This window comes from Mustela erminea, chromosome 1 (genome assembly GCF_009829155.1).
Source record: "Mustela erminea isolate mMusErm1 chromosome 1, mMusErm1.Pri, whole genome shotgun sequence".
NCBI lineage: Eukaryota > Metazoa > Chordata > Mammalia > Carnivora > Mustelidae > Mustela > Mustela erminea.
In genome coordinates, this window is record NC_045614.1 from 189,673,287 (window position 1) to 189,689,791 (window position 16,505).

The following is a 16,505-nucleotide window of genomic DNA, read 5'->3' on the forward strand; positions in this document are numbered from 1 at the left end:
CTAGTGGATTAAATAATGACTTTCCCCCTGCTCCCAAAGATATGGCCACATTCTAATGTGCGGAGCCTGTAAATGTTACATTATTTGGACAAAGGATCTTTGCGAATGAAATTAAGTCTTTTGAGATGAGGAGATCATCTGGATTATCAGGGTGGGCTCTAAATGAAATGAAAAGAGTCCTTATAAGAGAAAGGCAAAGGGAAACTTGAGACAGAAAAGAAGGAGGGAATGTGATCCTTCAGGCACAGACTGGAGGAATATGATCACAAGAAAGGAAATACAGCCACTAGTATAGGAAGGAGCAAGGAATGTATTGCACGAGGGAACCTAGGGAGCTCCAAGGCAGTGCTGCTCTGTTGACACATTGAGGCCAGACTTCTATCCTTCAGACCTGTGAGAGAGGAAACTGCTATTATTTGAAGCTACCAAGGTGTGATCACTTGTTATGGCAGCTTCAGGAAACTAATACATTCCTTCCTTTTGCAATTTAGTTTCCCCCTAAATTCTTTTTTTTTTTTTTTCTTTCCTTCCCAACACACTTTATATGTGAAAATGGAAGCAAATCAGATATAGAAGCAGATTCTTTTGGAATGTACCTCTAGGTAAATTTCTATTCACAATCCTTACCTACCCTTGAAAATGTCTAACAGTGGCCAACAGAAGAGAAGGGATTTCTTTGCACCAAAAACTAAAGAAGATGGCATCATTTTAAAATTTTGCCTTTCTACCAAAAATTATCTCTTGCTCCATATACTTTTACCATATCTAATTAACCAATATTGAGGTTGTTGGATATTTATCATAAAGTAGATAGCTACAAGTGATCATATTTTGGGTAAATCCTTACCCTTTACAAGGACAGGAAATTTTTAAGTGGAAATAGTGAGTTATAGAAACTGCAAAGATCTAAGAATTTGGGCTTATTTATTATGCTTTCTTACGTCTCTCCTTGCTTCTGATTCAGTGTTTCCCAAAGTAGGTTAATGAGAGATACTTTTTCCGAGAGGTTATTAGTGTATAGGGAGTAGGTAGGAAAGAATCCTATAGTCACACTTCTGGATATTAATTATATTGTGGCAATTCACTATGCTTGAAAGAATCTACATTTTAAATTCCTTCAGTCTGACTTCTGTTTCCTCTGTCAGAGCCTGAACTCAAATTCTTAGTCTCTCTTGCAGACAGAATGGTCACATTTACCCTGACTCCTCCAATCAGAGGCACTTGCAAAATTAGTTTTAGGAATGAGCAGAGTGAAATTACACATAATTGTCAACCTTTTGTAGAGTTTAGCTGTGGAGGTGGGCAGCTTTGCTAAAGCACTTACAGAAGAATTTCTGACATGTGATCCTAATTCTCACTGGTATGAACTGAGGTAATGGATTTAAGTAGTAGCAATGCTTTTCCTTGAAAGCAGCCTTTGTGGTATACCATTGAGGTTTTTTCTCACTGTACAGCTTACAATCCTAGCTTCCAGGCCCTCTTGGAGAATCAGTTAGTTGCTTAATATTTTTTAATAACTACCTTTCTGTTTAAACGTGGCTTATCCTTTTTTGTGATAGAGAACACTGTCACAGATGTTAGACAAGTTTGGGAAACCCGGGGTTAAGTTTATGATGCAGTTTTCTTTCCTAGAGACAACTTTAGCATATTTAATGTGCATTGTGGCCTTCCAAGAAGGTAAAGTATGCAGTTTTCCCTTGAATGTATTTAACTACCACATACTTACTTGGAAGAAAATCGTACAAAACACATGTTCTCTGGGAGATTATTTGAGAAATGTTTTAGGTTTCCCCGGTCTACCTGCCATGAGAAAGACAGAGTAAGCGTGCCAGCATGCACGTGTTACCATGGTCCCCCCGCCTTCCCAAAATTCTTCAATAGTTTTTCATTGACCTACATGATAAAAATATAAGCTCTTTGGTAGACATAATATTTTACCTATGCTTTTATTTATTTATGGCTTTCAACATTTAACTCTTGATTCCCGATCCAACCTCATAGTCCCCTCTACTTTCCCTATCTATGATCCCCTATGTTTGATTCCATGATATTGAACTGCCTATAAATTCCAGAAAAAGCCTTGCCCCTCTCTCTGTATGCACTGTTACCTCTGCCTTTATTCTTTTCTTTTAGGAGTGTAACCAACTTTTTGTATCTTAAACCTCTCTGCTCAAATTCTATATTTCTCTGAGACATTGCACTTGATACCCAAAGAGTCAATTTGGATACTTGTTTTCCTTCTACTGCGCTTAGCACACACACCATTAACGTGATTGCCTTATCTAGTTCCAACTGCTTACTTGAAGTGTCCCTCTGTAGTTAGGCTAACATTCCCAGAGGGCTCAGGAAGCACCTTCTTCTTATACAATGTCAGTAGTAAGGGAAGGAGACAGGAGTAGAGTTCTTTATAGAATCTAGTCTCCTGTCTCTGTTAGTGGATAAATTCAGTGCCCAGATTCAGAAGGATGTACAGAGAACTTCTTCAATTCTGGTCCAAGTTTCCTCCATACAGATTCCATTTTGAGTGGGGACCAGAAGACACCTATAAATACTACTCATCTCACCCACTAGTTTCTTCCTGAACATGGAAGAATTTCATTCTTCCCTATTCTCAATTCCCAGTAGAGTTGGGCCTCTCACCTTCCCATAAATTTGTTTCTTATTCACTTCTTCCCCACATGCCCCAGAGCCCCATCAGGAAATTTGCTTCCCGATTCCTGCCTTCTACTCCCACCTCTTTTTTTCAAACTCCATTCTTGGTTGACAAACTTTCCCTTTGGCTTAATTTTTCTCAAAATGGAATTGAGAAGTTATGGACCTCTGAGATTAGAGAAAATGTTGAAGGAAAGAATAACTGTTTTGTTCTCAGGAACAAATATAAATAAGAAAATTAGCCACTTACATTGTCAAGCAAACTTTTTGTGGCATAACTGCTGTGTTTTTATGCAGAGAGATTTCTTTTTTCTTTCTTTCTCTGAGTTCTATTTTAAAAGCCTACATCTTTTATTTTAGAGCAGTTAACACCCAGAAGTGATACATTTCATGCCCAAGAAGGTGATAGTGGTAGATATATAGGTGAGGAAACTCTCTTCTGCCACATTTGCATTCCCAAGGTCCAGCAGAACAAGGACACATATTATATATATATATATATATATATATATATATATATATATATATATATATGAAACTGTTTTTTAAATTATCACAAAAATTAAACGAATGGCACTCCTAAGTAAAGAGCATTAGGTGTATAGTAAGGTCAGGAACCCATTTGGGGGGTTTATTTATTTATTTATTTTTAGAGAGAGAGGAGAGAGTGTACAAGCATGAGTAGGGGAATGCCAGAGGGAATCCTCAAGCGAATTCCCCACTGAGCACAGACTCTGATGCAGGGCTTGATCCCATGACTCCCAGATCAGGACCTCAGCCGAAATCAAGAATCAGACTCTCAACTGACTGAGCCACACAAGCTCCCTGGTCAGGAATCTGCTTGATAAATGATTCTGTGAACTGGAAGTTGCCCAGTAGAAACCAAATGTTTAGGTTATTTCTAAAGCTTTGCTCTGAAAGGAACAGAGCAGCATTTGGAAAGATATATGGGGTCGGAAGTTTTCTATTTGCATGTTTTCATTTTTGTTTGTTAAAATGGGAAAGACATAAACATATCAATGAACTGAAGAGAAAGGCATTTTGGAGAGTAAAAGGTTAAAAGTCTGAAAGTAGAGGACAAAAATTAGGAAGCAATGTCCCCAGGAAGGAAAAAAATAAAAGGGAGCATGATCTTGAACAAACATGAAAGAACTCACTTTGTGTAAGAAAGGGACTTCTGTCTAAGTTGAGGATGGAGTGGATGTGAAAATGGACACAGAGGCAGTAACATCTATCATAGAAGATCAGGAATTTAAAGAAATTTGCACCCGAGAGCCTTTCTCTGTATAGACAGGTATATATGTGTTTTTATCTTGTTTGCCAAGGGTTGTGTACATTTTACTCAACATGTAGTAGCACAGATCCATGTAAGCTTCCTCTTTCATTTTGTTTAGTGATTAATTTTATCCCTATTTCCACTTTCGTTCATCTACTCTGCCCCTACAGGCACTTACTCAAATGTCTTTTACCTGTGATATTTATCTAAACGATGGTGCATTGTTCTTAGCATATGCATGTGTGGATGCAGTTAGGGAATATGTCAGTGAACAAAACAAAACAAAAATCTACTGCCTTTATGGATTTTCCATTCTAATATGAGGAAAGGAAGCATGAAAGAGAGAAAAAAATCAAATGACTAAAACATGCAGCTTAGAGTCCCATAAGTGCTATCAAGAAACAAGAAGGGGTTCCTGGGTGGCTCAGTGGGTTAAGCCTCTGCCTTTGGCTCAGGTCATGATTCCAGGGTCCTGGGATGGAGCTCCTCATCGGGCTCTCTGCTCTGCCCGTCAGCATGCTCTCTGCTCTGCCTCTCTGCCTACTTGTGATCTCTCTCTGTCAAATAAATAAATAAAATCTTAACAAAAAAAAAAAAAAAAAGAAAAGAAAAAGAAAGAAAAAATCAGAGAATAAGAATAGGGAGTGGCCAGGAAAGGTGAGATTGGGGTTCTGATTAGGGCAGTCGGAGTATCACTGAGCAAGTGACATTGGAACAAACACTTGAAGACAGACTGAGATTCATCTCTGCTGAGAACTTCAGAAAGCTTCCCATGGAACAGAAATCATGGATCCTTAGAAAGGCCTGCAGAGTCCTGTACCCCTGGTCACCCTCATCTCTGCAACCTCTGATCCTACTCCCCCTCACTCCTGAGGTTCAGAAACAGCAAACTCCTGTGTGCTCTTAGAATACTCCCACCTACCAGCATCTGCTCTGGCTCCTCCTCCAGTTAGGGCTCAGTTCCTGCAAATATCCAAACAGCTCACCTCCTATCTTCTTTCTACTCTTTGATTAATTGTCACTTTCCCAACAAGGCATTCCTTGAGCATGCATTTAAAATAATGCTAGATGCTCTGGACAACAACTGGAGACACCTTGTGCCCATGCTTATGGTGGATGGGAAGATGGTACCTAGAGATACAAGATACCCTCTTCTCCCTTTAATGTCCCATACTGAGACAGTTGCCTGATTTCCTTTCCAGCTCTCCAGCTATGAGGTCCTCCTACCCCCAGGAAGAGGGAGTGAACAAAGTCATTGGAGCATCCAAAAAATAATAATAGATAAATAAAATGTTAATGTATCTTCTATCCCCAAACCTGCAGTCCTTACCCCTCCCCCAGCCTAGTTTTATTCCATAAAATGTATCTCTTTCTAAAATGCAATACAGTTTGCTGCTTTTGTTTATTATCTGTCTCCCATCAACTCACCTTCCCAGCCCCCTCAAGGCAAAGATACTAGAAGGTGAAGCTCCTGGGGGAAGGGACCAGGAATATTTCTATTCTGTTTTACACACATATATATTCACTGACCATCCACTTCCTCCCTGGAGGACCTAAAGAAGTAGGCTTTGAATACATTTTTGAGAAACACTTGAGCAGAGGGAACAAACCATGGGATACCTGGGGGCGAGTAGAAGTCGCCCAAGGGGAGTGGGCCAAGGGAAAAGTGTTCCTCGTTTGTTCAAGGAACAAACACAGTAGCCAGAATAGATGAACTTAGAGAAGAAAGCAAGACAGTGGACAAATTTTGCTGGGTTTTGTTGGGTCCTGTAGGATTTTGGAAGCCTTGGGAGAATTTTAACAAATCAACTGTAATAGGCTCAGGGCTAAAATTGAGAGATCAGTTAATAGAGCAGTGCAACAAACCAGGGTAGAAATGATGGAAGAAGCTTAGCTTCTTATAAAAAGTTTGGTTTCATTTTGTGTTCTTACATATATTCTTTAATCTGCACAAAAATTATTATATTCCTTCTCTCTCTTTTTCTCTTTCTTTCTTTCTTTTTCTTTTCTTTTCTTTTCGTCAGCAGTATGTTTTCACAATCTGTCCATGCCCATGGGTGAGCTGCTTGTCAATTGCTTCTAATTACTACATTATTCCACTGTCAGCATCTACATCTTTTTTCCTAAGGTGAACTGGAAATAAAGCTAAGGTTGGGATAAGCTGTTGTTAGGGGAACAATGTGAGGAGAATGAGGGTAAGGAATAAATTGCTGAGGAAAATGGGAGAGTAAATCAGAAAAGCAATGGTTTGGATTAAACAATGTTAGAATTTGCCAGATGGGGACAGTGAAGGAAGCAAAGGTGAAAGAACCAAGAGAACTCATGAGAAAATGGCCAGAAGGACAAACCCTAGGCCCTTCTGGACATTAATTATAGTAATAAAAACAAAGACAGCACCAGTAACTATAAGTAGTTTTCCCTAAACACACAAGACCCAGGGTAGGGATTCACAGACATTAACGGAGGAATGGACTAATACATTTGAAGAACAAAGAAAAATCAGGACATTTGCTACTACATGGAAATCAGCAAAGTACTTTCACGAAAATAACAAAATGAAAGCCTTAGAAATATAGACTATGATATTCAAAAGCATTGATGCTTAATTTTCCAGAAACAAATACTCTTGAGACTACAACCAAGTCTAGTGAATACCTTCATAGCTCAGTGAGGAGCTAGGATATGTTAGAGAATCACATACATGGAGGCTGACGTTCTCTGAGATGATGGTAGGAATTAGAGTGGAAAAGTCAGTGACTGACCTATGCTGATTGCAGTGGTAGTTGGGAGGCAGATGATGCCATCTCAGTCCCAATGATATGCAGATGATACCACCTTGGTCCTATTGATATGCAAGGCCAGGAGAAATAAGAAGCCTATGCAGAGGATGGACATGAGGCAAGGAACACCACAGGAGGAATGTAAGGCACCACAGAAGGAAATCAAGTGCAGACACTGAAGAAGAAGGCAGTCTCTGGTCAGTGGGACAAGAGCCTCCAAATGGCCCAATAATGAGGTCTCAATGAAGATAATGGGAGAAATTACAGAACCATAGAATGGTCAGAGGAGGCAAGAAATAGCTGATGGGATGCCTGGGTGGCTCAGCTGGTTAAGTGGCTGCCTTCGGCTCAGGTCATGATCCCAGCGTCCTGGGATCGAGTCCCGCATCGGGCTTCTTGCTCAGCAGGGAGCCTGCTTCTCCCTCTGCATCTGCCTACCACTCTGTCTGCTTGTGCTCACTCTCACTCCTCTCTCTCTCTGACAAATAAATAAATAAAATCTTAAAAAAAAAAAAAAAAAAGAAATAGCTGATAAAACAGGTGTGTAATTTAGCCAAGGAGATCTCATGGTTCTAAATCAAATAATGACAAAGTTTCATCAGTTAAGTAAATAATGAATTTGGAGTAAAATCTTTAAGTTAGATGAAGGCTTTAGCTCTTTGAATAGAGTCCATGCAGTAGGCATGTCTTCCTGATAGGGAGGAACTACAGCCTAGTTTCCCAAGCCCCCTGCCTTCCCACCCACCTCTCATACATCCATGTGCATATACAAAATAATATAAAAATTAAAACTATTAGCAAAGTTGTCATGATACCTATTTGATCAATTGGTAAAAATATGATAAGATATCATCCAAATAACCACATTAAATGGCCTTTCATTCTCCTTCCATTCCTTAGAACAAATAAATTAATCTGTTTCTGACATTTAATACTTTTAGCTTTTTAAAAACTTTTCTGGTTGGTCCTTCAGCTGACAACTTTTAAAGTAACTTTTTCTTTTTACCTTCATAATATTTCATACACACATAAGCCATTAACAGGTCTGAATTATAAATAAATATGCAGAAGTCATTTTCTCACCTCAATTTTTGCACATCATTCTAAAAATAAAATATGATAAACTAGAGCGGTTTATATTTTGGAGAATCACAGAGTGCTTATAATTCAAGTGATAGGGTTCATTTTTAAAAGTTAAAAAAATTCCATATTAACTATTTGACTTCTAATTATAACAACTGCTCAGTAGCTCTGAACACATATATTAGAAGCAAAAGTCATATACCCCACCATCTCTGAGCTTGGTGATATTCACCAAGGTTCACATTCATTTTGAAGTGAACTTGTGCCCAATTTTGTTTCTAAATATGTTCTAAATCTCCCATAGATTGGTAGTGACTGGATTATGTCCTAGGAGGTTTCAGTCCACAGAAGACCCTGGTCTCTATTTTCTTAAAGCCCTGGAAAAGAACATGATCATAGGTTACCTCTTTTAGGGTGCGAAATCATACCCATAGCCAGAGAATGGCAACACAGAATAGTATACTGACGAGAGCATTCCACAGCTTAGAGACACAAACGGAAGAGCTGGAAACCACCCTAACATTTGTTTTCCCATTTATTGAGCAGCACTGAGAGCTAGATGCTGGGAAGAAATAAATGAGGAGTTGCTCTGAAAGAACTCATAGTCCGTGGGAGGAGACTGGTGTATAAACAAATATTTACAATAATGGCAATAATTCATACTTGTAACCTCATAGCTGTGGCTGAATAATCTGGAAGAGCAGGAAAAATTGTCCATTGATAGAGATCTACCTTATTTGCAATCAGGTGTTAACAAATAAAGTCAAAGTTGTGATACAAAACCTTTGTTTGCTTCTTCTAACCAAGGAAAGTTCAGTCCCTTTAGTGTTCTTTTCAAGGTGCCATCAGGTATCTCCTCTCCCCCCGGCTGTTCTCTCTGCCTGTGTTTTTCTGGGTCTTTTCACTGTTTTAGATCTACCTGCAGAGTCCTGGTTCCATGCTGGAAAGATGGCAATAGATCCTTATTGGCCTTCATATAAGGTAGCTATAGTCCTTCAGAGTCTCCAAAATGGAGAAGCTACAACATAAATCTTTCCTCACCAACATTTGCCACAGTATCCCATGAATTTTCTCTAGACAAAATTGTTCCAGCATTAATGGACAAGGTCTGATGATGTGAAAAAGTCATTAAGTACATGGACTCTGGAGCCAAATTGCCTGGGTTTGAAATACTGCTTGACAGTATGCAACATCTTTCCTTTCCTCATAACATTGGTTGAGGATTAAATTAATTGATAATATGTGTAAAGAGTGAGGAGGAAATAAAAAGCAAAAAAGTAAGAGACACCACAAATCTCACACTATTATAGAAAGGTAGATGAGCAGCTCTGGAGATACAGGGGCATCAGACACACTGGCTTTGGGCTAATCCCCTGCTATTGGTCCAGACCTTCTGTCTGGGAGAAATTCCCACTGTTCTGGTCTCCAAAAGAAACTGCCCTCCTGGGGCTGCTGTTCCTATGGCCCATCCCCATGGAATTAGTCCTAGCAGTGGATGCAGTCCTCTCTAGTCATGTCAGGGTGGAGAACTGGCTCACCCTCTGCCCCCTAGTCTGTTTTCCCCACCAGGTGGGTTGGTTCTTTTCTCATGATGGACAGGATGGGTTCCAAGACCCCAAGTCTGACCCCTTACCTCTCATCTCTGTATCGTGCTCAGATTTCTTATGGCTTTCCCTTTCTGACACTGTAGATAGAGGTTTTGTTTGACCATTTTGCCAGCTAAAGTTGAACCAGACAGCTTCTATTTCGGTTCTGTGGACCCTGAGGACTAGTCCTGTGAACACAGTTTCCTCTTCCAGAGATACTGAACTGAACCATCGCATTCTTGGTCAAGAAAATCTAAGGTCACCATCACTGCTAGTGCTGTGCCAACTGATTTACCTTGTTAGTGGGAACACATTTTTCATAAACCTAATAATAGGGAAATGGTAGGGAAGGGAGCTGGGTTGTCTGTCCTATCTCCTTTGCCTGGGTGAATGTTTCCTAAATCAGGACCCTAATTCCCCTTCTTCTGAAAACTCCAGGTTTTTTTTAATCTTTCTTAAGTTTTGGAGCCCTCATTTGACTATTGTCTCCAGAGGTGAGGTATTTACAATACAACCCTTGGCTAAGCACATTCGTTCTCACAAAGGACTGTGGCTAGGCATTTTTTGTTTTTTTTTGAACTTATAATCTCCAAGAAATATAACCTAGAGAGTTTCTTCTATAGAGTAGTATTATGTGCAGGGTCATAAGGAGAGAGGGCAATGGATAAAATTTACTTCTAAAAAGGAAGACTGCTTATTGTCTTAGAAACGAAGATTTTAAAGAAATAAATCCCTAATGCCTCCTTGCATGGAATAAATAGCAGCAGAACATAATTGAAAAAACTTAATCTTAAATTAGTGAAAATGAATTAAAACCTGTCTCTCTCTTCCTAGCTTCTGGTCTTGAATTATTTACCATCTCTGAGGCTTTGTCTCCTCATCTATGAAGTGGTTATATTTATTCCTGCTTCATATGACTTTTGATATAATAAAATGAAAAACCATGTAAGCAACTAATTGAGTATGGTGATCATCAGGATAAATAACGAAAACTCAGTTATTTATCATTATGTTGAGTTCAACTAAGAATCACTGAATTAGTCAACCCTAATTTCCAAGAATCAGTGTGGAATTTCCTACAAGTTTAAAAAAAAAAAAAAAGAAAAAAAAAAAGAAAAAGTCAAATTAATTTACCTCTCCAGAATATTTAAATATAGCTCCTCTAAAGGAATTCGATGACTACTTAAGGAGCCATATCTGGAGGAATTAGATGATTTACTTAGCGCCTCATCCTGGATTTCTATTTCCCAAAATAAAGAAACAGAAGAGATTATGCTGTTCCTGTAGCTGCATAATTAGTACCCACTGAAAATGTTTGTATCATAGTCTATAATGAACGCATTATTCTCTTAGTTGCAAAAAGCTCTATCTAGAAGATGCTGTATGTTTTTCCAGATTGTGGAAGTGTTGAAGTCAGTAATTGATATTATTAAATATGTTTACTGCTGATGCAGTGACACAGCTGAAATGGGCTTGCTTTTCTATGCTGAAAATTGATGGGATATTGAATTTGACTTCAATTCTACAGTGGATGTCAGCAAAACTTCAAAGTGTGACTGCAGTTTCAGAAAGAATCTGTGCATGAAGCCAAGAATCACTGGTCCAAAGCAGCATGGCTGTTCACAGAATGAGGGAAAGTGCCGTGGAACAGGAGGACGGGGCTCTCAACCCTTCGCTCTGACCAGGTCTTGCTTGGGGCTTGATCTATGTGTGTGGCTGTCGTCCTCAAGCTTTGGAAAAATGACATTTTTTCTTACTATACTGGATGAATGCTAAAGAGTTTCAGGAAAAAAATAATCAGGCATGTAGATCAGAGAAATATTTTGGTAAAATGATAGCTGGAAAAATGAATATTTTGTTCATATAATAATGTATATTATATATTACATATATCATATATATAATGTATATTATCTTACATCATATAATAATGTAAAATGAATCTGGGTTTTTTTTCTTTGTTTCTATGGTGCACTGTGTCTAAGTGTGCATTATTTAGACAAAGATTTATAAATTGATATCAAAAGGTAAATTCACGATGGATAAGCAGAGAATTTGTTCTCTTCCCCAAAATGATATGTCCAATGTTCTCCATTTCATAACTTTAGATTGAACTCTTTTGTGCATATTAGACTATTTCCAGGGAGGGCAAACATTTACATCCACATTTACAATATCACTAATGCTCTAGCAAAATAATGTACTTTCCCATGCTTCATCTTACTGAGTCCCTAAAACAACCATGTGACCCATGTGATGTGGCAGTTTAATTCCCATTTTACATATTAGCACATTTACGATTCTGGGTAGGGAAATGACTTGGTCAGTGTCAAATACCTAATAAACATCTCACAGTTGGCTCTCTTTCAACTATTCTGATTTTAAACTGAGTGATTTTTGTTTTATATTTTTGTGTATCAGTGTATTTTTCCTGCTTGCTTTGGATTATTTACCAACATAACTCAAAATAGGAAAAACTACCCCAATTGTCTGCTCTGTCGTTTCCTTCTTTGGCTATGACTAGTTCTGAGGATCATGTCACCCCCTGAGCTGGCATCACAGAATGTTAGACCTGGAAGATGTTAGTGATGATGTAGTCCAACCCTTACACCGGGTTTGCCAATCCCTTTCTTCACCTACACCTTGTGTACACTTGGCAGACCTTCTCCACTGTTCCTTTTCTAGGGCTATCAGTGTATCAGCTTCCAACTTTACTGATGAGCTATATTCCCTAGGTTTGTTGCAATCTTTCTCAAGTAAGATGTTGACATTTCAACAGAGTGACTGAGGATATGTTATTAATGAATGAAACAAGGTGTGAGCAGAGTTAAAAGAACTAGTTTGGTTCCCTGGAGTCATTACCTCCAGGAGACCTAAAGCAGCCAGGGACGAGACAGATACTGGAACCCAAGGAGCTATAAGAGAGGTCTGAAGTGTATTTCTCAAGGATGAAGATAGGGAAACAAATCACCAAACTCTTTCTTTTGAACTACCTACTCTCATGCCATACCTCTCATTGTCCCAAATTGGAAGCCAGAGGGTATATTAGCCAAAGTATATTTTAAACAGCTTATGCTGGGGCACTTGGGTGGCTCAGCTGGTTAAGTGTCTGACTCTTGGTTTCGGCTCAGGTCATGGTCTCAGGGTTGTGGGATCCAGCCCCAGGTCAGACTCTGTGCTCAGTGGAGAGTCTGCTTGAAATTCTCTGTCTCGGAGGCCTGGGTGGCTCAGTCACTTAAGGACCTGCCTTCAGCTCAAGTCATGGTCCCATAGTTCCAGGATGGAGTCCCATATCTGGCTCCTTGCTCAGCAGGGAGTCTGCTTCTCCCTCTGCCCTTCACCCTGCTTGTGCTCTGTCTTACTCGCCCTCTCTCTCTCTCAAATAAATAAATTAAAGTCTTTAAAAAATATAAAAAAATTAAATTTAATTTATAAAATAAAATCATTTTAAAAAAATGAAGAGATTCTCTCTCCCTCCCTCTGCCCTCTCCCCCCATGCTCTCTCTCTCTCTCTAAAAATAAAAAAACTAAAAAATAAACATAGCCTACACTAACATATTCTTTGGGAAGCAAAGGTGAGAGGGAAAAAAATGAGGTAAGCAAGGGAGAGCAAATATTTTAAAAGCACTTTACTAAAATAACCCCATCTTCATAAGATGCAGATTGCTTGGTTTCACAAAGCATCTCCAGAAAAGTGCTATGAAGCTATGATGTCTCTTGGGAGTCTGAAGGGGCCCATTGACTAGTAAGGGCCCCACAAAGTGTTAATTCCTCTAATCTGGACCATGTCAGGCGTGGGCAATGACTGGTCTCATGGTGTTTCCCCCTTGACAGCAATGGGGAAGCGGCAGGGCGTGAGGAAAGAGGTGGCTGGCATGAGCCAAGGTCCTGTGGGGTTGTGCCAGTGAACAATCTGAAGGAAAGTGAACCACCAAACAGAGGCGCTCTTGGCCTACAGTGGCAGGAAAGGTCCAGCTCTATGATCTTCAGAATAATGTGAGCCCTCCCTAGGGCCACACCACTCAGAGAGCAAGCAAGCCAATGGTGCCAGTCTAGGAATATATGAACCAGGCCTGGTACAGAAGCCAGAGTGTCCATAAAGGTCAACCTCATAGGGTGCAAAGGGGAAGCAGGAATTGGGGAGAGGAGAGCACGGTTGGTCTGGAGCAGAAAACAGAATATAAGCATCATTCTGGTAAAAAATGGGAAGATGTTCTACAAACTGGCCATGTCATATTTTACAAAACTGTACCTCCAAACCTTATTCTTTCTTTTTAAAAATTTATTTATTTATTTATTTATTCATTCATTCATTCATTCATTCATTTATTTCAGCGTAACAGTATTCATTGTTTTTGCACCGCACCCAGTGCTCCATGCAATCCGTGCCCTCTCCAATCCATGCCACCACCTGGTTCCCCCAACCCCCCAACCCCCGTCCCTTCAATACCATCAGATTGTTTTTCAGAGTCCAGAGTCTCTCATGGTTCACCTCCCCTTCCAATTTCCCTTAACTCCCTTCTTTTTAAGATTCCCAAAGTTAAAGTGGCAAGATAGAGTGGGCTTGTGGTAGAGTCTGACCGCCTTGACTATAGTCTTAGAAAATTTTGCTCTGTCCCTTTTAGTGATTTATTTTCCTCCAACGTCCTATAAAACTGCATTGTTACTCACAACTAACCCTCACCATGTCCTCTATGACTGCCCTGACTCTGCCTTCCTGTTTGCTCTCTGCGGGACCACTGTCATCTTTTGCTGGGGCCTTTGCTTATTGCCACATACCTAGGACTCATTATATTTCTTCCCAGGTCATTCTTTACAATGATAACAGAATAATCTTTTAAAAATACAAAACTGATCTCATCATTATCCCTTTTAAAAAGACTCTACTATCTTGTATACAAATTATTTTGTAATTTGGTATTGTAAAATAGGATATCAGTTTTATCTCGGTCTTATAAAAGGATCCAGTGTGGTACTTTTATTAGGGAGCAATGTACTTTTTAATTTTTGATAGATTTGAGCACAAAAAGGAGGACATGGGTGCCTGGGTGGCATGGTTGGCTAAGCCTCGGTCTCTCAGTTTCAGCTTAAGTCACGATCTCAGGGTGGTGAGATGCAGCCCTGAGTTGGGCTGCCCGCTCAGCAGGGAGTCTGTTTGAGATTCTCTCTCTCCTTCTACCTCTGTCCCTCCCCCTGCTCACTTTCTCTTTCTTTCCCTCCCTCCCTCTCTCTCAAAATAAATAAATAAATCTATTTTTTTAAAAAATAAGGACATAAATTCCACTGAACGAAATTGAGTGTGTGTGAGAGAGGGCATGCGCGTGAGTGAGCATGTCCCAGATTGTTCAATTGATTGCATTTTTTCCGCTCACATTCTCTCTTGATGGAAAGGTTGTCCACTCCTCCTGCTTACACAGACCGTTTACATACTTCCATGATAGTCCTCGTGACATAGTTCAGTAATTTTCTCTAATTATCTCTCTTCCTCACTTCTCTAAGCCCGACAGCGAGTCTTAATCATTGGGACTCCCTATAGTTGTTGTTACTCAGTGAATGGTTTTGATTGAAATGTAGAATCGAGTGTTTTAGTAGTGCAGGGTTTGCTTACAAGACTATTTACTCTTCATTTTATTCGTATCTCTATATATTTACATGTGCATTGATATTTCATTTTGAACACTGCTTTAATTTAAAAGCATGGATTACAAACATAGAGTATAAACAAAAACCAAAATAAGGGTGTATATTATTTAATTATACAATGCTCACCCTAGAATAGATTTAAAGATGATTCAAAGACTTTTTTTTAATCCTTTTGTTGTTGTTTCGTTTATCAAAACTACTTCTCTAGCCTTTCCTAAAGGGCATTAAGTAGTGTTTGCCACTTAGTAAAAGCATATAGATTTGCCAGCTAAACTGGCCTCAGTTTCATAGTCTGTAAAATGGGAAGAATAATATCTACTCATGGGATAGTGTATATAGCATGCCTAGCCTAATTCCTCAAAGGTCTGTTAGACCCCTCTCCTCTGTCCCATGTTGAAAACTAATTTTTAAAAATGCTTGTTAAATATGAATTTGGCAATACAATGGAAATATGGGCCAGTAGTGGAAGAATATTTTCATACATGTAGAGTGTGGTGGAAAATCTTTCATTTTCATACCTTCAGGTTCTTTACCATCATCGTCAGAAAAGGAAGCTAAGAAATGCTTTATCGGGGGCGCCTGGGTGGCTCAGTGGGTTAAAGCCTCTGCCTTCGGCTCAGGTCGTGATCTCAGGGTCCTGGGATCGAGTCCCGCATTGGGCTCTCTGCTCGGTGGGGAGCCTGCTTCCTCCTCTCTCTCTGCCTACTTGTGATTTCTCTCTGTCAAATAAATAAATAAAATCTTTAAAAAAAAAAAAAGAAATGCTTTATCGACTTATTCATTCACTCAACAGATATTTATGGGGTTTCACATTTATACTATACACTGTGCTAAGTACTAAAGATTTAAAAAAAAAAAAAAAGAGCATTGGTTCAGGTATGATCTCTCCTTGCCCCTTAAACAGATAAAGTCACCCAAGATCTACCGACTTGTGGCAACCCCCAGCTACCATTCATGCCTGGGACACGGGTGTTGGTTCTAATCTCCATCTTGCAGAATTTGCTTTTGGCCTCCTCACCTCAGTCTATGCCCTATCCTGAAAGTTTTAACAGCGTTAGTTAGAGATGTATACGTGTGTTTTAGTATTTAATTCCTTCTTATGCATTGTCTCATCATAGATATTTAACCCACTAATTTTTTTTCCTTTTTGATATTACAATAAATTTTAATTCTAATCAGTAGTTAAAGAGAATATCATTTCCCCTTTCCAATATTGTAGAAACTAACCTGACCTAGAAGTGCATTTGCATTTATTAATGTCAAACATCATCTAGTTATCCGTAATTGTGATTGGAACCACATGGGGGAAGAAAAGAAGCAAAAAAGGACTTGCCTACCTCAGCTGTCTAAATTCGACTAAGAATTAATATTTGCAGGTGGTGGGAAATTTATTATAAGGTTGCTGCCAGGGCACACCTTGATTTACCCTTGAGGCATGGCATTAGGCCTCCAAGTACATAACCCAGAAAGGAATTGTGCAGGTGC

General features: G+C 39.3%; 1 long non-coding RNA gene across 1 annotated transcript in view; it reads left to right on the plus strand.

Annotated features, from left to right (window-relative positions):
- Positions 1–11,183, plus strand: part of LOC116595768 — a 48,893-nt gene extending 37,710 nt beyond the window's left edge. Inside the window, exon 3 of the long non-coding RNA XR_004287855.1 lies at positions 10,906–11,183. This is a non-coding gene — a long non-coding RNA (uncharacterized LOC116595768). The remainder of the gene's footprint in view (positions 1–10,905) is intronic.
- The last annotated feature ends 5,322 nt before the right edge of the window (positions 11,184–16,505 follow it).